This window comes from Lissotriton helveticus, chromosome 12, assembly GCF_964261635.1.
Source record: "Lissotriton helveticus chromosome 12, aLisHel1.1, whole genome shotgun sequence".
Classification (NCBI taxonomy): Eukaryota; Metazoa; Chordata; class Amphibia; order Caudata; family Salamandridae; genus Lissotriton; species Lissotriton helveticus.
The window spans coordinates 656,784,988-656,810,215 of record NC_136073.1 but is presented as its reverse complement, the minus strand read 5'-3'; the positions used below and the strand labels follow the sequence as shown (position 1 = coordinate 656,810,215).

Genomic DNA, 25,228 nt, shown 5'->3' with positions numbered 1-25,228 from the left:
GCAGGCCTGAGACACACTTCATAAGCTGCTTCTGTGGGTGGCACAACCAGTGCTGCAAGTCCACCAGCAGCTTTTGATTTACAAGCCCTGGGCACATGCAGTGCACTGTACTAGGGTCTGACAAGTAAACCAAACCAGCCAATCAAGGAGTCACTAATCCATACATCAATTTACCACAGGGAGCACAAATGCACTTCAGCACTGATCAGCAGTGGTAAAGTGTCCAGAGTCATAAAACCAACAAAAACAGGTCAGACAAAATACAGGAGGAAGGCAAAAAGTACAGGGATGACCCTGCAAAAATGGCCAAGTCCAGCAATGTGCAAAACGTTTTTTGCACTCAGCTCATTGGGAGGCGTCGTGCCTGCTGTGCAGGGGGAATGGGAAGCGTGAAGCAGGCTTTAAGTGAAGGGGAACTGTAGGCCTTTCGTCCCCTAGCAATTTTACAATTTCCCCACCATCTGTGCAATCGAAACGGTATGTGCCATCACCGTTCTCTACGCATAGCTGTGCACTTTATGGCCCTTTTTCACATGAACACTCACTGACCCTGAAACTTTAGGGATCTATCTGTCTAGGCCAGATGCACATGAAACAAGACAGCAGTGCCACTCTTCAAGTGCAGAAGAGAAGGATGTCTCTCAGAAGGATGAGATCCTGAGCTTACATTGCTTGCAAGGACCAGTCAAGGCAGGTATGAGTATTACAATGCAGGTTTAATCCATATGAAGAAGATCCCATCCATATCCCAGCAGCTGAGCCCAGCAAAAGCCCATACAGGTTGAATACAAACATTCCAACACACCAGTGACTGCATTCTATTGTCACTATATAGAGCCCCAGAAATCCAAGACACTGATGCCACACACCTCCCTCCTACCACATAAAAACAAATGTATGTACAAAGAAGAAGAAAAATTACCCAATTCAAAAGAAAACTAAACAAAAAAAAAAAAAAAAACTAAACTTCTACCGTCCAAAGTCTTTCAGATAAGACAGCTTTTTACTGAATCTTGGTGACGTTTTGGGCATTACCTTTGTATTGACATCATCCATACACACACCATCACAATTGTCTCCTCCTATCACCACTGTACCAGAGGGACTCTCCGGGCCTTTGTACACTACAATCCTACCCAGATTTCAAATGCAGTGATCTTGAGTTTTGACTGCATTATCAAACACTTTGATAACCCAAATAGGTTTTGAAGACTTAGAACTCTTATCATTCCACCCTGGACTCCTAATTATCACCATGTCACCTTCAGCAACAACAGTTTTCCTTACAGCTTTTCTGGCATCAAAATTACATTTCCTAGCTAAGAGTTTCTCTGTCTCCCTCTCATGCCAACCACCTGTGCATTCATTCCCCATTACTGCCTCCTCCGAATCTCTCCCGCATGATGGTTCTACCATGGTACTAGAGAGCCTTCCCCAAAACAATGCAAACTGGGATTCCCAGTGGTGCTGTAAAGGCGTCAATCTGTATACTTCAACTTTCTTCATTACTTCCTTTTTCCAATTAAGGCAACTGGCTTTTGCTAGAGCAATGGTATATTTTAGTACTTTGTTAAACCTCTTCACCATGGCTATTAGAATGGAGTTAGGTACAATAGCGTGGAGCATTCAGATTCAAATTAGGGGTGGGCAGAATTTGCATAATCGCGTTAGGCAAATCTCCGCGAAACGGTAAGAAATATCAGCTAACAAGCAGAAATTCTGCAAAAACGCGGAATTGCTTGTTCGCGATACTTTTTTACTGTTCGCATTTGCTGTTTGCGTGCTCGAGGGGAAATATCTTGCGAACACGCATTTTGAGAACGCGAACAAGCAAAAATTTTGCAAAGTCATGGAACGCACAATTTTGGGCATTTTCGCGTTCTCCGCGGAACGCGAAATTACCCAGATTCCACAAATTCCGCAAGCGGAACGGAATTTACCGCCCAGGCCTAATTCAAATGTCTTTGCTAAGATTTTGGAAACGCCAGGATCCAGGTGTTTTGCAGAAGGTCTCATAATGGTGCAGAGAGGAGATTCAACTTAGTAGCCTAAAATAGGCCAAGGAAGTACGAAGGACTCCTGATAATAGGCGAGCGCTTTAAGGTGAGACTATCACAGCAGTCCATGGAAGTAAATTTCACTAAGAGCATTCTCAGGCTCCAAGGTCAGGAATATTCAAGAAAGATGGATCTGGACCACCTGAGTTTGAAAAAATCAGTTTAACGTATAAGAAACTTATAGGTAAACAAAGCCTGGTACCCGTACTTGAATACCCTGCCTTATCAAGGGCTAAAGCAGGAAATCTTAAGAGTACGAGTTGGTATTAACCCTTGGCTGATGGAAGAAAAATAAAGGCAGAAATGATACAGACAGACGGAATCTTTAAATGTGGGTTAGGAACTAGAAATTATATTTTGACATATTGCTTGATTGAATCTTGGTTTTAGCCTTGCGGAAATTGTTCTTACGCCCAATATTTTTAAAATATGAGATAAGATCATGTGCCCAAGCAGTACTCCTACTTACAGAAATGCTCTATCTTGATATTGCTATTGCTCTGGGAAAATATATGAAAGCTATAAAAAGTTTCGTAAGGGAGAAACTGAAGGAGGGATAGCGATTTTAATCTGTTTTAGTCTTCCTTTTCCCTCTAATATAAAAGTTTTTTAGGTGAAATTATAAATTTTAAAAGTTTGTATTGATCTGTGATTGTATGTTGGTGCTACTATAGATAGGATGCAGGTGCCGTATCTTTTATCAAGTGTATTATTGGTAACATATTTGCTAAATAATCTATATTGTCACCATTGTTCTGGGTTCCCATTGTGTTTAAAGACTACAGTCTAAGTAACAGAGTTTTTCTCTCTCTCGCTCTCTCTCTCTCTCTCTTCACCTTGCCACGCTTCTTCAAAAATTCTTCCATTTCTCGGGAGGTCAGTTGAACACCATTATCCATCAATACGGTATCAGGGTAACCTTCCCTTGCTATCAATTTTTCCAAAAACTCATCCACAAGTCTGGCTTCAATTCCCCCCCCCCCACCCCCCCCCCTGTCAAGCACACTTCTAGCCATTTCGAATACAGATCAATAACTACAATAGCATAGTGCTGCTGTCCTTCCCCATGAATGGGACCAAGTTTATTCAAGACAATTTCTTTCCATGGTCCAACGGGCAAATCTCTAACAACCATGGGCTGAACCCTCACCATCTTAGACTTCTCACACATAGAACATGTTAAGCAATCTCGCACAAGCCTGTCCACCTGTAGGTCCATCCCCGGCCACCAATACAAGGAGCGTGCCCTTTCTTTGGTTTTGGACATGCCAAGATGAGAAATATGGCTAAATCAATCAATTTTCCTCAGAGTTTCAATGAGGGAACCAACCTCGTGCCCCAAAGAAAAAGGTCGCCACACATGCCCAACTCATCTTTGATGCACCAAAACTTCCTTCCCTCTTCAGAAGCTTGTATTTTTGTATGCCACCCCTTTTTAGGCAGAAGCAAAACTTCTGAAAACACTGGATTGGCAATCAACTACTCCCGCCAACGTTCCTCAGACACAATCTCCTCATCAACCACACACATGTGCATCATCATCAAAGAGGTCAGCAACACCATTCTCAACACCTCGTATGTACTTCATGTCAAAATCTTATTCATGTAAGACAGGGGGAATGCTCAACTAAATTCAGCATAAAAAAGGGGTTAAGACAAGGATGTATACCGCCCCGTTTTTATTTTCCCTATACATAAACAGTGTGGGACTTTATTTGACGGAAGACAGGCAGGATTACCCAATCATTAAGAACACCCCTGTTCCCATATTATTGTATGCGGACGACGCAGTGATTATGGCGCAGACGCAGATAGGCCTCCAAAGAGCAGTTACCAAATGTACTACTTACATGAATGAGAGAGGTCTAAAAGTAAATATAAGTAAGACCTATACTATGAGCTGTGGGGTTAAGAAAAGTAAACAATGTAAAATTTTAATTTAAAAGGAAAAAATAGATAACAGACAGATTCTCTTACTTGGGAATCATTTTTGATAAGTTTGGCTCATGGACAGCGGCCGTGAATGCGAGACAATTGTCTTACTCCAGAGCAATAGCTGCAGTGTTTAATTTCTCAAAAAAATTGGATAGTAGACCAGTCCCGGAGCTATTGGACATTTATAAAGCTAAATGCATATCTACTGCGTTATATGGGGCAGGGATCTGGGGAATAGCGGATGTCCAACATATTCAATGCTGTGAAAACGCTTTTTTGCGTTATCTTTTAGCTGTCCCTGGCTCTACTGCTACGTATGTATGTCATAGGGATCTTGGTTTGCCTTACATATCTGATATCATCAAAGTAAATCCCCTTTTTTTGTGGCACAAGGTGTCGACCTCTGCTGAAACCGGTTTTAATAGAGATGTAATTGAGGATTGCCTCAAACTAGACGGAGTGGCCAGCATATCATGGATTAATTATGTAAAAAAAACTATCGTATGATATTGGCCACCCTGAATATTTTGATTTCCCAAATAGCCTGGAAAGGGTATCGAGAAAAATTCTGAAAGCAAACTGTTTAAGCCATCTAGAGAATGAGTGCTGGCTTTCCGAAAAAGTGAAGAAATCAGTCATGGAGAATCACCTGATGTTGCAATGTCAGGGTACTCAACCAGTCATGGAGAATCACCTGATGTTGCAATGTCAAGGTACTCAACCCTATCTGGTACAGGTGCAGAGTTGCTTTTCACGCATGCTTTTAACACGGTTTTGCTGCGGGTCCTTTTTCAGACTGGTTACCTTTCCAGAAGCTAATACTTGGTCTAGAAAGTTGTCACCATGCCCGTGTGATGATACTTCCATCCAATCCACTCTACACTGCATATTGTTCTGTAAATATTATGATTTACCAAGGAGAAGGCTTTTAACTCCTATTCGAAAGAAATGGGGACTTAGACAATGTAGAATAGCATTTCTGAGGCTCCAAACCCTAGAAAATGATCAAATAACCATGGTTATGTCGTCTTTTTTAAAAGCTATTTTCAGACATAGGAACACTATGTATTAATTTGTTTGTTTTTTAAATTGTTGTCTGTGTTAAAGACACCTTTTATAAATATTATAAGTGGCTTGTATAAATTTTACGAATCAGGAAATATATGTATCAATATGTGTTATAGAAAGGTGGTTGTTTTTCTGTACTGTGCTTTTATGGTTTTTATGATACAAAAATCGAATAAAGCAGATTAAATTTGATTTGATTTATTCATGTAAGGCAATTACCCATTTCGCTGTCCTCCCCAAAGCTCCATCATTGCCTTTATTAGTGAATATTTCTTAGAAAAGTCTGTGGTCAGTCTTCACCACAAACTTCGTCCCCCACAAAAATGTCTTTAACTTCCTAATTGCAAAAAACATACCCAAGGCCCCACGATCAATTACCGAATACCGAGATTCAGCATTTTTCAACCCTTGTGACACAAACAGAATGGTGTTCATGCCCTCTCTACCTCTCTGTTGTAGCACTGCACCTAGACCTTTAAGGCTTGTGTCCGTAGTAATTATTTACTCCTTGCATGGATAAAAACTCTTAAGCTTAGGAGCCCTATTGAGCTTTTCCTTCAAAACTGTAAACTCCTTTTCACAGGCATCATTGCAAATTAACTCAAACCCTTTTTTCAGAAGCAGTCTCAAGTTCACTCTTAACTCTGCAAAATTCTACACAAACTTATTGTAGTACTCTATCATACCTAAAAATGTAATCACCTCTTCCCTGGAAGGAGCACACATGCTCAAAAGGGTATTCACCAACTCAGCCTTTAGCATCACACCATCCCCGGTGAAGGTGTGACCCAAATAGTTAATGGTAGTAGTGGCAAATTGACACTTTTCTGCCTTAATGGTAAAATTCGAGATATTAAGTTATTCAGCACGCTCCTCAAATGACCACCATGTTCCTCCTCATCCTTGCCAAACACAATAATGTCATCCTGATAGACACAGACACCCTCACAACATTTCAGAACCTTCTCCATAGCATGTTGAAAGACTGATGCCGCTGACACTAAGCCAAATGGCATCCTCACAAACCTAAACATGCCAAACGGTGTAACAAATGCTATGTAATCTCTTGAAGACTCCTTAAACTCTACCTGGTGGTAAGCTGATGCCAGATCAATAGTGCTAAACACCCTTACCCCACCAAGCAGCACCAATAGCTCCAAAATATTATGAAGAGAATACTGGTCCATTATGACATTCTTATTGAGATGCCTTAAGTCTACACAAAGGCGAAGGCTTCCATTGGACTTGCGAGCAGCCACAAAAGGGGCCAGCCATTCAGTCCCTTCAACCTCTTCAATTATTCCCCCCTTCTTGAGCTTTTCTATTTCCCTCTGTATTTCATCTCTAATAGTCATTCCTCACTTTGCAGCATGACAGTTAAGCTCCAGCACACAAGCATATCTCATGCTGAAATCCTTTCAGAAAACCAGGCTCTTCTCTAAACACATTTGGAAAATCCCTTTTTACTCCACACTCAACCTCATTACTGTGAGGTGGACCATCGAGAATCATGTTCACCTTTTCCTTCAACAGTGTTGGGGATTGCTATCTGGGTAAAGCATAACGCCCAAATCGCCCTGGTGAAACCAACTTATAATGCTATCCCATTTTTCAGAGACATATATCTACCCTGAAACATAATGTTGTTTGCATTCTATCAATCCTACAAAGTATTCTATCAAACGTATTGGTTCACCACCATGAGCCAAAGGGTTTATATCCGGTTTATGTACGGAGAATTTACTTGCCAACCGGTTTTGAAAAAAGAACAACCTTGAAATAATTGTGATTTTGGCCCCTGAATCAAACCAAACCCTAGTGGACTCTCCTTCCACCAGGATGGTGTCAATGAGACATGATTTACTCTTACCATCTGTATTTCCAACTTGCAAAACAATCTGTCCACATACAAAATCTTCATCTGCATCCTCTGTTTCAACACACTTTACATTTGAAGCAGAATGTCTTGCCTTTTACATTTGGAACAAACAGCCTTTACGGCAGGGCAATTCTTGTCATCCAAAGAAGGTTCATCTCTCATCCACAATTTATCTCTTACTCTCTCCATATTGCACCCCAACATAAATTGTTCTCTAAATCGCTCATTCAGCAGATTAGCAAATTTGCAAGAGGAAGCAAGCTTCCTTAGATGGGTAATATAGCACTCAACCGATTTCCCGTCAATTCGCATTCTACTTGCAAAACAGTTTCTTTCCAGTATCGTGCTGACCTGTGGAAGGAAGTGCTTATCCAATTGTTTTATACAAATGTCATACTCGTTTAAATCCTCAGATTCAGAATCACTCAGTTCAGGTAGATGATTGAAAATCTCTTGACCTTCTGACCCCAAACAATCTAAAAGAAGTGAAGACGTACGCTCTGCACTCAACTATGCCCCACATCGTTTGCATATCGTTCAAATACTTGTTTCCACTGTTGCCATTTGACAGGAGGCTCCCCTGGGGTTATTAGAAAAAAAGGTGGAGTAATATTTAGCATTATCTCAGATAAAGTAGGAAAGGAACAAAAGAAAATACAATAATAATATGCAGAGAACACAAGAATGATCACAATCAACTGGGACACAATGCAAGTGGTCCAGCACATGTAGTCCAGTAAAACGCAATAATATGAAAAGACTGACCCACTCTGCAGTCCACTGGGCAGTCCAGCATAAGCACACTAATGGAACAGTGTGCTTGTCACAGAGCACACCCAAAAACAATATATAAACTTTACCCCCAAAAATTATAGAGCAAAATAAGTGACATCTAAAGAGGCGAAAAACCAAAAAAACAATCAAGTGTGCCTATCACTGAGCAGACAACGAGGATCACAAATTCAAGTATGTCTATCACTGAGCAGGCAACATAGATCATAGCACACATCCAGGTGATGAATGTGGATCACAAATTCAAGTGTTACTATTTCTGAGCAGGCAACATGGATCATAGCACACATGCAGGTGAGGCCAAAGCGTCATACATTACAGTGTGCCTATCACTGTGTAGGTAATCATTACAGTGTGACTATCACTGTGTAGGCAATCAGAATCAACATATCACAACAAATGAGCCAGATTGTGGTTCTGAAAATTCTGGACTCGTGTGATCATTCTGGACTCGAGAATTAAAATTCTCCGAAACATGACGAATTTGGTATCAAAAGACCGAGAATGACGAACACACCATGTATAAATATTTTCAGCATATTCGAGTAACGATTTCACCTCGAAATCGTCATTTGCGTTCAGAACCCTTGACTTCCATTTATGTGTTGCCCTTTACATAAGCCTTAATCCAGCTGAATTCAATTCCACAAGGACACATACTCCTTAATCGACTTTCCTATGACCTATGCAAGTTGGAACCATTGCCCCAGGCCGAACTCGTTAGGTCAGTTCCCCTCCCAGTGGCCGAACAAGATAGCATCAAGGTTCAACAAGCCATAAAACCATTTCAGCGCACACACCTGCCGTATCTTGCTCCCATCTGTCTCTACTCTTCTTGCTTCACTTACTTTATGGTGGGGAGGTGCCTGTTTTATTGGGGGTCCACCGATATCTGATGAAATGTTGGGCCTTGCCGGGTGATTTGTTGTGGGCAGCACGACGTGAAATATGTACATGTCATCATGACTCTGCTTTTCCTTTGTAACCAAGAACTGTAAATGATGTATTGCAAATTCGAAGAATGTTTGCCTGAAGCTGAATATTCTGTATAAAAAGAGAAACCTGACTTTGTAAATTGAAGCAGTCTCCTGAGAATATCCTTTCCGTGTGTTGTACTTCTAGGACACCTGTTACCTTGGTTGCAGCCAATAAAATCGATCCTTGACTTCACCTAGAAGACTCCGAGTTTCTGTGGTCTGAATCAGGAAGAACCCGAGGTCTCTGGGTGTACCCTGACACCGCTGGGTTGCCGGTTCTGTGCCGGTTCTTAAAAACCCAGTACCTCAGCTGGCGCCCAACGTTTGGGGCGATTCCAGTGGTGCCAGTCAGCCAGAGGTTCGAGAGGAGCTTCGTGTGAAAATTCCGGAGGACGGCCAACCACCTCATCGACCCCTGCATGTCGACGTGGTCCGAAGGTCTTTGCTGCGAGGTTCCTTGCTTCCCAATGGCTACGAAGGACTGCTGCCCTGGATATCGCCCTGATTTGGACCCTTGAAGTTTGGTAGAGCGAAACACTAAGACGAGTCTTCTGGTTACGTCATCGATATTTCAGTTAAGTATAAGTGGAGCGTCTCCCAGTCCTTAGTTGGTTTTGATTTGGTACTTGCAAGCACCAAAACCAAGGGACTCGTGTATTCACGAGAAATAGCGTAATCGATAATCCTTTGAATTTTGGAACTAGACTAGAGTGCGAAAATGCCTGGTCTTAGACTTGGAAATTTGTTTTGTCTTGGTTGTAATAATAGGGACTCCCGATTGGAGGACTCGTGTCCGGTTCCTCCAGTTGGAACTCCAACTTATGAGTTATATGTGAAACATGGGGTAGGCCCCATCACATACAATGAAGTGTGGATCAAATACACCAGAAAATATGGTATTTTAAAATGGCACCAATATGGTAGTTTTGATACCGAAATCTTAGATAACCTTGAAGTTAAACTTTTCAAAAAGAAAGCCCGGCCGGCGTTGTTCGACTCTTTCCGCCTATGGCGTAAAGAAGCCAAACAAAAGGAAATCAAATTAGCTAAGAAAAATAAGAGAGAAGGGGGATTTTCAGTAATGCAAGCTGCTATGCAGTTTAAAGACAATGAAGAAGAGCAGATGAGTGAGCAGTTGCACAGGCAACGTAAAATGGCAACAGATAAATGCTATCCAGTTTTGCCGTCTCTTCAGCAAGAGGCAGCAAAAGGGCGTGAAAAAGATCCATTAATGGCGCATTTATTAAGTTCGCCACCTCCCTATGCACAGAATCCTACAGCTCCTCCGCAATCCTTAGTTGCACAACCTGTGATTACATTGCCTCCTGCTCCTACGGTGCAGCCTCCTCCAGGCCCACCGACCACTTCTGCTCCGCCTGTGCTTTCCACGATTTTGCCTACTGTACTTTCTACTTCTCCTGATGCCTCCTCTGCTATTGTCTCTGCTGCTGCCTTATCTCACCCCGTTTTTCCACCCGTTCTTCCTTCAGTCTCACCTTCCATTCGGCAGAAAATGGCCAGCACTGTCACTAACCTTTTCTCGCCTCTTTTCGGGTCGCCTACCACGACCCCTAACATGGGACGCAGACAGTTGCGAAGTCGACTGCCTGACTATCAAGAGAGAGACTCACTGAATCGTTTAGCACGAAATTGGGTTATGGACACTGTAAAATATGATGTAGAGTCTGTCATGGAAGTCTTCCATCAATGGGAAGCACCGACGCAGAGATATGTCTTTGAACAAATGTGCGTCTTTCTTTGTGAGGATTTGGAAGACAATGATCTAGAATGCAACCCGCAAGAATTGTGTCGTGTGCGGTACAAGTTTGGAGAGGACATGATCGTAGGTCCAGATGTCGAGAAAGCGGTTGAAATATTGTTATCATATCGGAGTAAGGGGAGCGCTTCTGGGTCGCAATCTGAGCATGGTACATCTAGTAGGAAAAAGGCGCGACAATACCCCATGAGAGAAGTTCCCCCACAATGGAGAGAGGGCAACACAACTGTCGACCCCCCTATTCTGCCACACTTTCAGCGTGTATGGGTACATGTCCCATGGAAGCGAGCTGAAGTTTTAGCACTCAAACAGACATTACCTGATCCGCGTAAAAATCCTGCAGGGTATTACAAAGAATTGTCACAGACTGCTGGATCATGTATAATGAATTTAGCCGATATCGATATGCTATTTGGGAATGTGGTTCCACAGCCTTTATGGGGTAAAATTCGGCATGCAGATCATGATCAGGAATTAGGTGACTCATGGGCTAATATTGCTGCTGCAGATGCCCGACAAGTTGGTGGTGCTAAGCCTGAGCCTTTGATAGCAGAACTCCCTGGTAAAATAGTTGATTATATGAAAACGATAATGCCTGCAATACGTGTAAATTGGGATAAGTTGTCTGCATGCAAGCAGAAGAAAGAAGAAACTGTCTCGGATTTCTTCACCAGGTTTGAAGAAACATTTGTCGACCACAGCGGTCAAGATATGACCACGGAGGGTGGTCAGCGTTTGTTTGTCGATAAATTCGTGCACAATCTGCTTCCAGAGTTGTGTAAAAAGTTAAAGGATTCAGAGAGTTCTTGGGCAGTTTCCTCTTCAGCACAGATATTGGCTACTGCCCAATATTACGAAAATAGGGACAAAGACGAGAAAGATAGAGCGGACAAAAAGACTAAGGAGTTGAAAACGAAGGTTTTGTTGCAGCAAGCATATCCGCCACGTGGTGGCGAAAGTCAAAATAATAATAATGGTCAGAATAACTATCAGAATAATTTTCAGCACCCTCAACAGTATCATAGGAACTCGCAAAGAGTCGAGTACACTCAGCCACGTGTCCCTGTAGGCCCCAACCAGTGTTCATATTGCAAAGAAGAGGGTCATTTCAAGTATAGTTGTCCTATTGTGTTACAGCGTGCAAATGGTGCTTCTAGTGTAAGAGGTCGTGGTGTTCAGCAAGCGCCTAGAGGTAGAGGACGTGCAAACGTCCCCCAGAACGCACGTCCCCTTCCACCTCAAAATTCTATGCATAGGTTCGATCAACAGAACAACACATCTGACAGGACAGCTCAATACTATGTCGATGATTACTATACAGAAGATGAGTATTTGGAGGGTAATGATTGCTAGGACAGCCATAGACAAAGAGAGGGAGTTGTTTCAGTTCCAGTATATCAGAGTGGACCATACGTTGAGGTGATTACATCAGGTGTGTCAGAGCCTTTTCTGTTGGATACTGGTGCTACAAAGAGTTCTATTATGCACTCCAAACTCCCTGGCGCACCTTTGTCTGGCGAAATGAACGTTTCTGTAGGTTTTTCTGGCGCCCCAGTTAGAAATCCGATTTCTGACCCTTTGTCTCTTTCTGTTGGTCCTTGCGAATTCGAAGCACCCCTCATTCTGACAACAGGTTGTGGTGAAAACTTGCTAGGATTGGATTTGCTAAAACGATTATATGCAACTTTGTACTGTTCTCCTTCAGGAGTACAACTTACTCTAGGTAGAAAAGTGGTTTCTCCCATGTATTTGTCGAGGGATAAACTTCCAGCAGAATTGTCGTTTCTTCCAGATATTCTTTGGGCCACCGGTCCTAATGACGTGGGTCTTTTAGAAATTCCACCATATGTTGTAACATTGAAAGCCAATGTTCAAATGCCACGAATTCCACAATATAGGATATCTAGTGAGGGTGAAAAAGCTTTGCTAGCGATCGTTTACGAATTGATTGAAAAGGATGTGATTGAAGAAACACGAGGCAACGTTTGCAATAGTCCTGTTCTGCCTGTTTTAAAACGAACTGATCCCTCTCAACCACCTGTGTACAGATTTGTGATTGATCTCAGAGAAGTGAATAAAATAGTTGTGCCACAATTTCCAGTTGTCCCCGACATTACCACATTATTGACTATGATCCCAGCATCTGCCTCTTGGTTTTCGGTGATTGACCTGAAGAATGCTTTCTTCAGCATCCCGATTGCTGAGGAGAGCAGGGATATTTTTTCCTTCAGTTTAGGAGGTCGCAGCTTCCGCTTTAAACGCGCTCCTCAGGGCTACTGTGAAAGTCCATCAATATACAGTCAAGCTCTAAAAACACAGCTTGATACGATTGTTTTACCTAAAGGTGCTACCCTTGTGCAGTATGTGGATGATTTGCTCATTGCTGCAGATACTGAGGAAATCTGTAAAAAGGCAACGCTGTCATTATTGCGCCATCTGTGTGATTTGCATCATAAGGTGTCACTTTCCAAACTACAATATTGCCGACAAGAAGTGACCTACTTAGGTCACCTCTTATCGAAGGAGGGAAGGAAACTGACCCCAGAAAGAATTCAGGCAATAGCGAAATTGAGTGTGCCAATAACACAGAGAGAAGTGCGTGCTTTCTTGGGCATTACATCGTACTGTAGACAGTGGATTCCACATTTTTCGTTATTGGCCAAACCTTTGGTGACATTGAGGTGGAAAAATACGCCCAATTCCATTCCTTGGTCTGAAGAGTGTCAGAAAAGTTTTCTCGAATTGCGCACAGCATTATGTTCGGCTCCTGTGTTAGGTACCCCCGACTACAGTAAATCTTTCACATTATATGTCCACGAGAAAGAGGGCTGTGCATTGTCTGTGTTGACTCAGTTGTTTGGAGGTAGGCAGCGTCCATGTGCCTATTTTTCGTCGACTTTGGATCTGGTAGCTAAAGCATTGCCAAGTTGTTTAAGAGCCACAGCAGCAGCAGCTGTTTCTATTCGACAGTCTGTGGGCCTAGTAATGAATAATACACTAGTCGTGATGGTCCCACATGCAGTAGACACGTTGTTAAATAGAACCAAGACACAGCACTTAACTAGTGCTCGATTGTCCAGTTACGAATTGACACTGTTAGCGAGTCATGTGCACATAAAAAGGTGCAGTACTTTGAATCTAGCCACATTGTTGCCAATTGCAGAGGAATCAGATGTTTCAGAACAGCACGATTGTTTTCTTAGAACAGAGGAAGAGACGAAAGGGAGAGTAGATCTATCCGATACTCCTCTTGCTGAATGTGATGGTACATTATGGGTGAATGGTTCATGCTTCAAGCTCCGGAATGGTGACACGACTGCAGCATATGCTGTCACGACTTTGCATACAATTGTTGAGGCTGCACGTGTCCCACATAATTCAGCTCAAGCAGCAGAATTAATTGCACTTACGAGAGAATGTGTGTTGTCTAAAGGAATGAAAGTGACTATCTACACTGATAGTCAGTATGCATTTGGAGTGGCTCACAGTTTTGGACGATTGTGGAGAGAACGTGGGTTCCTGACTTCGCATGGAGCTAAGATTCAGCATGGTCAGTTGGTGAATGAGCTTCTTGAATCACTGACCCTGCCTCTGCAAATGGCGATTCTGAAATGTAGTGCTCACAAGAAGGTGACTGATGATGTTGGTCGTGGAAATGCATTTGCTGATGAGATCGCGAAAGAAACGGCAAAGAATGTAATGAGCCGAATGTATGTTGCAGGCCCTGCAGGATGGACTGGTGATGTTGGAATGTGTGAAGACACGATAGAGAGTGTGAAGTCCATCCAAGCTGAGGCCACAGAGAAAGAGTTGAGCACGTGGAGAGAAAGTACGGGTAGAATGGATATAAATGGTTGTTGGATTGGATTGACAGAGCATCAGAGATGGTTGTTACCCGATGCATATGTGCTTGCAGTGGTTACAATGGCTCATGGGATGGCTCATATCGGCGTGAAAGGGATTTGCGAGTTGTTGGCTCCTGTATGGCAAAATTCAGGAATTCCCAAGTGTGCAGAGAATGTCGTCAAGAAATGCATGGTATGTCTGAAGCACAATCCTGGTAGGGGAACCCCAACTCCAGCTGGTCATTTTGCACCTCCTACGTATCCGTTCGAGGTTTTGCAGCTAGATTTCATTCACATGGAGAGGTGCAACAACTTAAAATATGTACTCGTTGTTGTTTGTGCCTTCTCAAGATGGGTAGAAGCCTATCCCCTAAAAGACAATACTGCCTTGTCCACAGCGAAAGCCCTTGTGAAAGAGTTCTTCCCCAGATTTGGAATGCCTAGAATGGTCTGGTCTGACAATGGGAGTGAATTCGTGGGTCGTGTGATGAAAAGAGTGTGTGAAGGGCTAGGTATTCGGCAGAAGTTCCACGCTGCAAATCACCCCCAATCAGCTGGATTAGTAGAATGTTACAATGGCACTTTAAAACTCAAACTGGCCAAAATCCAAGCGAGCACAGGTCTTAAATGGCCTGATGCTCTACCCTTAGCACTCCTGTCCACCAGAATGACTGTGCATTCACGAGTGAAACTCAGCCCTTACGAGATCGTTTTTGGCCGGCCAGCCAACATATGGGGAGTGCCTAGACCCACAAAATTTAGTGAGCTTGAACACCCTGTTTTGCTCGATTATCTGTATGAATGGACGGCTAAATTGCGTGTTTTGCATCAACAGGTTCACGACACCCTGCCTCCGGTCTCTGAGACTCCGGGTCACGCCATTGACCCTGGTTCCTGGGTTCTTGTCAGAAACTTCCAAAGAACGAAGAACGACCAGCCCAGGTGGACCGGACCTCACCTCGTCCTTCTTTCCACCCGATCAGCCGTTCGGGTGGAGGGGAAGGCCAACTGGGTCCACGGGATCCATTGTAAGAAAATTCCTTTTTCTCTGCCCCATGACCAGTGGGTCCAGAAGGGTGTTGCTGACCCGGAACTTGAAACAGTGCCAGATGTCATCCCTTTTGATGATTCGCATGTAAAAGGAACTTACCCTGAACGAGAAAATGAAAACATTTTGCACAAGGCTGGGCCGCCATCCAATCGATTGAACACTACAGAGTCTGAACTTTTGTTCCAGGATCAGACAATACCTGGAAGACAACGATATAATTTGAGACCAAGAAAAACAAACTAATAAAAGCAATTTCTTTTGCAATTCGAGACCAAGATCCATGGACTAATAAACAGATATCTCTTTTTCCTCCCAAGTACTATTTTTGAAAGTGCAGCTCTCCCATCTAAGAAACTTGCTCATTTTTGTTTTTCGAACCGCCATCCGGGTTCCGCTGCTAGGGCCGCGGTTGATTAAAGTCTTTGGGGTGCAGCTGACAACGTTAGGTCGGTAGTTCTGGTTGGTCCAAGGGAGTTGCCCTAGACTGACAGAAGCATCCCTTAGCAGAGGCAACCTCCCACCGTGGGCAGCACTTTAGAGAGGATGGAGTTTCCCGATGTGGAGAGACCTGCCAAACGAACGAACTTTAAGAGCAAATTGTGCAACGTGATGACAAAGTTTTATAATATTGTGCATTTTTATGCTATTTAGTGTAATGGTATTTTTAATAAGTTATGTTTTATTCTCTTTTCATGTAACATTTGCACCCACTGCATCACCCATACCTCCTCCTACTGTTACCTCCCATTCTTTCCACCCCCTTCCTGAACACGAATCAGTTAGGAGATTAGAGTTTATTAATAACTCCTTTGTTCAGCTTTTACAGCAACACCAACTGGTAATGAACACAACTAACTGTTGGGTTTGTGGCCTTATGCCTCACACTACGGACAAAGGTATCCCTTATCTAGTCCTGCCTTTCAGCCATAATGGTTCTGTGTGGGCATTCAGAACAATGTTCATATACGCACGTGAAGTCCAACCCCTACGTTCTGTAAAAGATAACCTCAAGACTAGCTCCCTAGTCAAAGGCATAGTTGACATGATTAAGGAAGAAATTTCTTATGAAAATACCCCGGAAGATGAGATATTTGCATATATAGGTTGGAACGTGACCGGATATGGAGCTACTTTAAGTGAGAAACAGCAAACTAAAAGATCGTCCCCGATTTGGATTGTACCCCATCAGGGTAACCTATGTCTGCAAGGTATTGGCAGGAATCCCAGGGCTCAGTTAGGGAAGAGTGTCTGTACTGAAACGTATGTTTTTGGATCTCAGACTTCCCCTGCGTTTTTAGCAGCTAAGGGTACCTATTTCATCTGCCACGATAGAGCCTATACATGGCTGCCCCCTGACTTTTCGGGCTCATGTTTTGTTTCCTTCCTGTTGCCTCCCACCTACACAGCAGCGGCAGACTACCACAGGACAAGGGTAGTTAGGGGTGTTTTGAGTGAAGAAGACACTGCAGGTCAACAATTTGGGGACTTTGCAAAGGGTTTTCTGCCGTTCTGGGGATCCATGGCTAACAGCAGGAACATAAGGCAATTGACAAGGGTAGTTGAGTCCACCGTGATAGAAACTACTGGCGCCCTTAGTAACCTGACTGCTGAGCTCCAGTCGGATCGTCTAATGACCCTTCAGAACAGGGTCGCATTAGATGTCATACTTGCAGACCGAGGTGGGGTATGCAGATTGATCCAATCAGGTTGCTGTATTTTCATCCCAGATAACGCTCCAACAGTGTACCAGGCCATCTCCAAACTACATAAGATTTCCGAATCTATTCATGTGGATAAAGGAGATTGGTCGTTAGTGGGATGGTTCTGGTAACTGATATCCGCCTGGGGATGGAAAATTCTAATGGTCATTGGGATGGTCTTAGCCATTCTTTTCCTGTTCTGTCTGTGCATACAGTGTGCTCCTGCAATATGTGGCCTCTGTGTTACATCATGTGTAAGGAAGCCTGTATCAAGAGATGAACTGAGTACTAGAATGATGTTACAGCAACATCTCAATGACTTTAGGAATATAGATCTGGACTCAGATTGACATAAGGATAGATTAATTGCCTATGTAAGGGCAAAAGGAGGGTTTGTGGTTCTGAAAATTCTGGACTCGTGTGATCATTCTGGACTCGAGAATTAAAATTCTCCGAAACATGACGAATTTGGTATCAAAAGACCGAGAATGACGAACACACCATGTATAAATATTTTCAGCATATTCGAGTAACGATTTCACCTCGAAATTGTCATTTGCGTTCTGAACCCTTGACTTCCATTTATGTGTTGCCCTTTACATAGGCCTTAATCCAGCTGAATTCAATCCCACAAGGACACATACTCCCTAATCGACTTTGCTATGACCTATGCAAGTTGGAACCATTGCCCCAGGCCGAACTCGTTAGGTCAGTTCCCCTCCCAGTGGCCGAACAAGATAGCATCAAGGTTCAACAAGCCATAAAACCATTTCAGCGCACACACCTGCCGTATCTTGCTCCCGTCTGTCTCTACTCTTCTTGCTTCACTTACTTTATTGTGGGGAGGTGCCTGTTTTATTGGGGGTCCACCGATATCTGATGAAATGTTGGGCCTTGCCGGGTGATTTGTTGTGGGCAGCACGACGTGAAATATGTACATGTCATCATGACTCTGCTTTTCCTTTGTAACCAAGAACTGTAAATGATGTATTGCAAATTCGAAGAATGTTTGCCTGAAGCTGAATATTCTGTATAAAAAGAGAAACCTGACTTTGTAAATTGAAGCAGTCTCCTGAGAAAATACTTCCCGTGTGTTGTACTTCTAGGACACCTGTTACCTTGGTTGCAGCCAATAAAATCGATCCTTGACTTCACCTAGAAGACTCAGAGTTTCTGTGGTCTGAATCAGGAAGAACCCGAGGTCTCTGGGTGTACCCTGACACCGCTGGGTTGCCGGTTCTGTGCCGGTTCTGAAAAACCCAGTACCTCAGCATGAACAAATGCCAAAGAGCTCAGCACGATTAACAGGAACCTAGAGGGTTGAAGAGGAGGTCAGCGCTCCACCTTTCTCTTACACTTCAGGCAGTGCATGCAGGAGATGACATGTGCAGGCATTTGCAGACTTGCGGAGATTTAGCGGTCAAGCTCTCTCCTGCATAGTAGACATAGATTGACCTTGATGCATATGTGGGAGAGGTGCTGCAGGCGGAGGCGAGCATTGCAGATTTAAGGAGTTAGCGCACCAGCTCTCTCCTGCACTGATTACGACGTCCGTCCTTTCCGGATGTTCGGGAGAGAGCATTATACAGAGAGAGGGATCAAAGACCCCCATGGTCAGTGAAAGTTTTGAGGGGAAGTGCTGCAATTATTGAGTGCACCTAATAGAGCCTCGAGGCAATAATGGAAGTGGGGAAGAACTTTGAAAAGTAAGTCAAGTGAGAAACCGTTGGCCAAGTAGTACAGTTACTTGATGAGATAAAGATTGTACATGCCCACTGACAATGCGCAAATCCCTGTAATATAAAGTAAGTACTGATGACCTCTTAGAACCACTTCGGGTGAAGTCCTTGTCTAATAAAGTGGCACACTGTGGTTTCAGCGGGTTATTGGCTCAGGTGAGTGTGGTGAGGCGGCGAGGGGGGACAGGGCGCAGCAGGGGGAAAGCCGACAGATGACAGAATAGGTATTATTTATTTTTTTCATTATACTTATTCCGTCATCTGTCGCCTTCCCCCTCTCCCATCCCATCTCGCCTAGCCCCACTGCGTTTACCTCTGCCAGCCGCCGCTGGGTGGTTTGCTGATGTCCTTGTATAATGAAGAAGCACACTGTGGTTTTTGAAGATCTTCTCATTCGGGTTCATGGAGCTGGCTACTACGCCAGTGTGAGAGCCTGAGCTTAAGTTGCTTGAAAGGACCAGTCAAGGCAGGTATGAATATGAAAATGGAGGTTTAATCCATATGAGGACGATCCCATCCATATCACAGCAGCTGAGCCCAGAAACAGCTCATACAGTTTGAATACAAATATTCCAACCCAGCAGTGACATGGGTGCCACTCCAGTGTCTACATTCTATCGTCACTATGGAGAGCCCCAGAAATCCAAGACACAGATGCCACACCACCTTCGCACCTCTTAAGGCACAAATACCAGGCAAGCCCTGTGAAAAGCACAGCCTGAGTTTTGGTGGCCACCTTTGACAAGGAAGCTGACGGTTGGCCTCTGGCAGCAGAAATGTTGGGAGCAGAGAAAATATACCGCTTGCTATCGTAAAGATTCAAGAAAGTCAAGAAAAGCAGTCTCATGCACTGCACAAACTCTTTCCCATGAGCCACCTCTCCTACACTATGTCAATGCCAATGAGCAAGCAGAGGGGTCAGGAACAATACATCAATCTCAAATCCCACAAACAATAGCAGACAACTCACAGATCTTACCTAACTTCTAGCGCTTTTCTTTTAAACAAATGATAAACAGCCTCACCAGTGGCAAGCCCTCAAAATATTGAATAAAACTCATAAATGATCCTCACCAGAGTAATCTTTGGTAAAAGGCGAAAACAATTAGTTTTGAAGAGAAACCAGAGTGTGTTACAATATGATTGCAAAGGTGAGGACCTGAGAGGTAGTTTGAGGATCTACGTAACAGGGCAAGAACCAGTCTCTGCTCAAAGTACAGAAATGCAAAAAGGTGGATCATTCACATGGGTCTGCCTTGGCATATGCACATTTTGTTGCACTCACCTCAGCTCATTGGGAGCAGTTGGGCCTGCTGGGGATGGGGAACGGGGGAAGCGTGAAGCAGGCTTTAAGTGAAATGGCACCGTAGGCCTTTCATCCCCTAGCGATTTTACGCTTTCCCCACCATAGCACCAATCGATATGTAGTGTGCCAGCACTGTACTCTACACAAGCCATGCACTTTATGCCCATTTTTCACCCAAACTGTCTCTGACCCTGATTCTAGAAAGACATATCTGTCTAAGCAAGAGGCACAAGAGACAAGAAAGATGTGCTCCTTCAAGTGCACCTAAGAGCAAGCTGACTCAGGATTGGCCACCCTCACACCTCTAACGGGCACAAATCATGGGCAAGTCCTATGGAAAGCAAAGCCTGCGTCTTGGTGGTCACCTTTGAAAAGGAGGGTGATGCTGTCCATATGCTTCTCCCCTTCTACATGTGTAGCTCCACATTGCTTTCCCTCTCATCCATTTGCTCGCTCTCATGCCCTGTGTTACTTTCCACCCAACCTGCACTCTCCTTGTTGTTTCTAGCCCCCCCATGTTGCTTCAGCATCAACTGCCTCTCCATGTGACTTCAGTGCCTCCTTTCCGGCGTTGTTGTTTCCCTGCAACCCCCTTTGACCTTGTGTTTTTCCCCAACCGCTCCCCCAGAAACAACACCTTTTTTCTATTTATTTACCAACCCCAGTTTGATTGTCAGAAAAGAAAAAAGGGGCTGTGTCATTATGCAGGCACATGCATGTGTCAATGCACAATTTAGTCCTAATACGGACTTTGAAGGTCCCCAAAAGGAACCGTCCTATTTCTAGTTGCGTAAATTTGCATGAATAGGCAGAAACATTCTCTTAAGAAAAAATGACAGACAAGGGTTGTCATTTCAAACTTTCATATAAAGAATTAATGAGCAGATTAAAATAAACATGCCATAAGAGAGATTAGCATCAAAGCATACAAATCACAAGTACAAAACATTCAGTACAGTTCTAAGTGAAATCAGGCATAGATTTGCCTTCTAAAAGTGAGGAAAGAGAACTCTCTTGATTACAGAAATCCACATACTTTTATAGGGGCTTACACAAAGACTTTCACACATCCTGTGGGAATAAATGGTTCTCAGGATTTGCACCAATAAGGAACAAACTAGAAGAAACATTTTACTATAGAATACACTTAAGGGTTCTCTCATAACAGTAATACATTGAGATTTAGTCATTCTCACACCTTTAGCTAAATGGTTGAACAGATACATTGTTTGATTAAGATCCTGGGTCGGTTAAGAATGTCCTTGGTTCGGTACAGTGAGAACATTTCTCTGCTTGGTCATGTAGACACTAGCGATACTTTACTTAGAACAGAACACAGCAGAAGTCATCAAATGGTATAATGAGACGTTGATGCATCACCCATACCTCCTCCTACTGTTACCTCCCATTCTTTCCACCCCCTTCCTGAACACGAATCAGCTAGGAGATTAGAGTTTATTAATAACTCCTTTGTTCAGCTTTTACACCAACACCAACTGGTAATGAACACAACTAACTGTTGGGTTTGTGGCCTTATGCCTCACACTACAGACAAAGGTATCCCTTATCTAGTCCTGCCTTTCAGCCATAATGGTTCTGTGTGGGCATTCAGAACAATGTTCATATACGCACGTGAAGTCCAACCCCTACGTTCTGTAAAAGATAACCTCAAGACTAGCTCCCTAGTCAAAGGCATAGTTGACATGATTAAGGAAGAAATTTCTTATGAAAATACCCCGGAAGATGAGATATTTGCATATATAGGTTGGAACGTGACCGGATATGGAGTTACTTTAAGTGAGAAACAGCAAACTAAAAGATCGTCCCCGATTTGGATTGTACCCCATCAGGGTAACCTATGTCTGCAAGGTATTGGCAGGAATCCCAGGGCTCAGTTAGGGAAGAGTGTCTGTACTGAAACGTATGTTTTTGGATCTCAGACTTCCCCTGCGTTTTTAGCAGCTAAGGGTACCTATTTCATCTGCCACGATAGAGCCTATACATGGCTGCCCCCTGACTTTCGGGCTCATGTTTTGTTTCCTTCCTGTTGCCTCCCACCTACACAGCAGCGGCAGACTACCACAGGACAAGGGTAGTTAGAGGTGTTTTGAGTGAAGAAGACACTGCAGGTCAACAATTTGGGGACTTTGCAAAGGGTTTTCAGCCGTTCTGGGGATCCATGGCTAACAGCAGGAACATAAGGCAATTGACAAGGGTAGTTGAGTCCACCGTGATAGAAACTACTGGCGCCCTTAGTAACCTGACTGCTGAGCTCCAGTCGGATCGTCTAATGACCCTTCAGAACAGTCATACTTGCAGACCGAGGTGGGGTATGCAGATTGATCCAATCAGGTTGCTGTATTTTCATCCCAGATAACGCTCCAACAGTGTACCAGGCCATCTCCAAACTACATAAGATTTCCGAATCTATTCATGTGGATAAAGGAGATTGGTCGTTAGTGGGATGGTTCTGGTAACTGATATCCGCCTGGGGATGGAAAATTCTAATGGTCATTGGGATGGTCTTAGCCATTCTTTTCCTGTTCTGTCTGTGCATACAGTGTGCTCCTGCAATATGTGGCCTCTGTGTTACATCATGTGTAAGGAAGCCTGTATCAAGAGATGAACTGAGTACTAGAATGATGTTACAGCAACATCTCAATGACTTTAGGAATATAGATCTGGACTCAGATTGACATAAGGATAGATTAATTGCCTATGTAAGGGCAAAAGGAGGGTTTGTGGTTCTGAAAATTCTGGACTCGTGTGATCATTCTGGACTCGAGAATTAAAATTCTCCGAAACATGACGAATTTGGTATCAAAAGACCGAGAATGACGAACACACCATGTATAAATATTTTCAGCATATTCGAGTAACGATTTCACCTCGAAATTGTCATTTGCGTTCTGAACCCTTGACTTCCATTTATGTGTTGCCCTTTACATAGGCCTTAATCCAGCTGAATTCAATCCCACAAGGACACATACTCCCTAATCGACTTTGCTATGACCTATGCAAGTTGGAACCATTGCCCCAGGCCGAACTCGTTAGGTCAGTTCCCCTCCCAGTGGCCGAACAAGATAGCATCAAGGTTCAACAAGCCATAAAACCATTTCAGCGCACACACCTGCCGTATCTTGCTCCCGTCTGTCTCTACTCTTCTTGCTTCACTTACTTTATTGTGGGGAGGTGCCTGTTTTATTGGGGGTCCACCGATATCTGATGAAATGTTGGGCCTTGCCGGGTGATTTGTTGTGGGCAGCACGACGTGAAATATGTACATGTCATCATGACTCTGCTTTTCCTTTGTAACCAAGAACTGTAAATGATGTATTGCAAATTCGAAGAATGTTTGCCTGAAGCTGAATATTCTGTATAAAAAGAGAAACCTGACTTTGTAAATTGAAGCAGTCTCCTGAGAAAATACTTCCCGTGTGTTGTACTTCTAGGACACCTGTTACCTTGGTTGCAGCCAATAAAATCGATCCTTGACTTCACCTAGAAGACTCAGAGTTTCTGTGGTCTGAATCAGGAAGAACCCGAGGTCTCTGGGTGTACCCTGACACCGCTGGGTTGCCGGTTCTGTGCCGGTTCTGAAAAACCCAGTACCTCAGCATGAACAAATGCCAAAGAGCTCAGCACGATTAACAGGAACCTAGAGGGTTGAAGAGGAGGTCAGCGCTCCACCTTTCTCTTACACTTCAGGCAGTGCATGCAGGAGATGACATGTGCAGGCATTTGCAGACTTGCGGAGATTTAGCGGTCAAGCTCTCTCCTGCATAGTAGACATAGATTGACCTTGATGCATATGTGGGAGAGGTGCTGCAGGCGGAGGCGAGCATTGCAGATTTAAGGAGTTAGCGCACCAGCTCTCTCCTGCACTGATTACGACGTCCGTCCTTTCCGGATGTTCGGGAGAGAGCATTATACAGAGAGAGGGATCAAAGACCCCCATGGTCAGTGAAAGTTTTGAGGGGAAGTGCTGCAATTATTGAGTGCACCTAATAGAGCCTCGAGGCAATAATGGAAGTGGGGAAGAACTTTGAAAAGTAAGTCAAGTGAGAAACCGTTGGCCAAGTAGTACAGTTACTTGATGAGATAAAGATTGTACATGCCCACTGACAATGCGCAAATCCCTGTAATATAAAGTAAGTACTGATGACCTCTTAGAACCACTTCGGGTGAAGTCCTTGTCTAATAAAGTGGCACACTGTGGTTTCAGCGGGTTATTGGCTCAGGTGAGTGTGGTGAGGCGGCGAGGGGGGACAGGGCGCAGCAGGGGGAAAGCCGACAGATGACAGAATAGGTATTATTTATTTTTTTCATTATACTTATTCCGTCATCTGTCGCCTTCCCCCTCTCCCATCCCATCTCGCCTAGCCCCACTGCGTTTACCTCTGCCAGCCGCCGCTGGGTGGTTTGCTGATGTCCTTGTATAATGAAGAAGCACACTGTGGTTTTTGAAGATCTTCTCATTCGGGTTCATGGAGCTGGCTACTACGCCAGTGTGAGAGCCTGAGCTTAAGTTGCTTGAAAGGACCAGTCAAGGCAGGTATGAATATGAAAATGGAGGTTTAATCCATATGAGGACGATCCCATCCATATCACAGCAGCTGAGCCCAGAAACAGCTCATACAGTTTGAATACAAATATTCCAACCCAGCAGTGACATGGGTGCCACTCCAGTGTCTACATTCTATCGTCACTATGGAGAGCCCCAGAAATCCAAGACACAGATGCCACACCACCTTCGCACCTCTTAAGGCACAAATACCAGGCAAGCCCTGTGAAAAGCACAGCCTGAGTTTTGGTGGCCACCTTTGACAAGGAAGCTGACGGTTGGCCTCTGGCAGCAGAAATGTTGGGAGCAGAGAAAATATACCGCTTGCTATCGTAAAGATTCAAGAAAGTCAAGAAAAGCAGTCTCATGCACTGCACAAACTCTTTCCCATGAGCCACCTCTCCTACACTATGTCAATGCCAATGAGCAAGCAGAGGGGTCAGGAACAATACATCAATCTCAAATCCCACAAACAATAGCAGACAACTCACAGATCTTACCTAACTTCTAGCGCTTTTCTTTTAAACAAATGATAAAC

The 25,228-nt window shown here is 43.8% G+C and overlaps 1 non-coding gene across 1 annotated transcript; it reads right to left on the bottom strand.

The window, feature by feature from the left end:
* Positions 1–19,837: 19,837 nt before the first annotated feature.
* Positions 19,838–19,951, bottom strand: LOC144801096 (U5 spliceosomal RNA). Its single transcript, XR_013604972.1, has one exon. It is a non-coding gene; the product is annotated as a U5 spliceosomal RNA (small nuclear RNA).
* Positions 19,952–25,228: the final 5,277 nt, after the last annotated feature.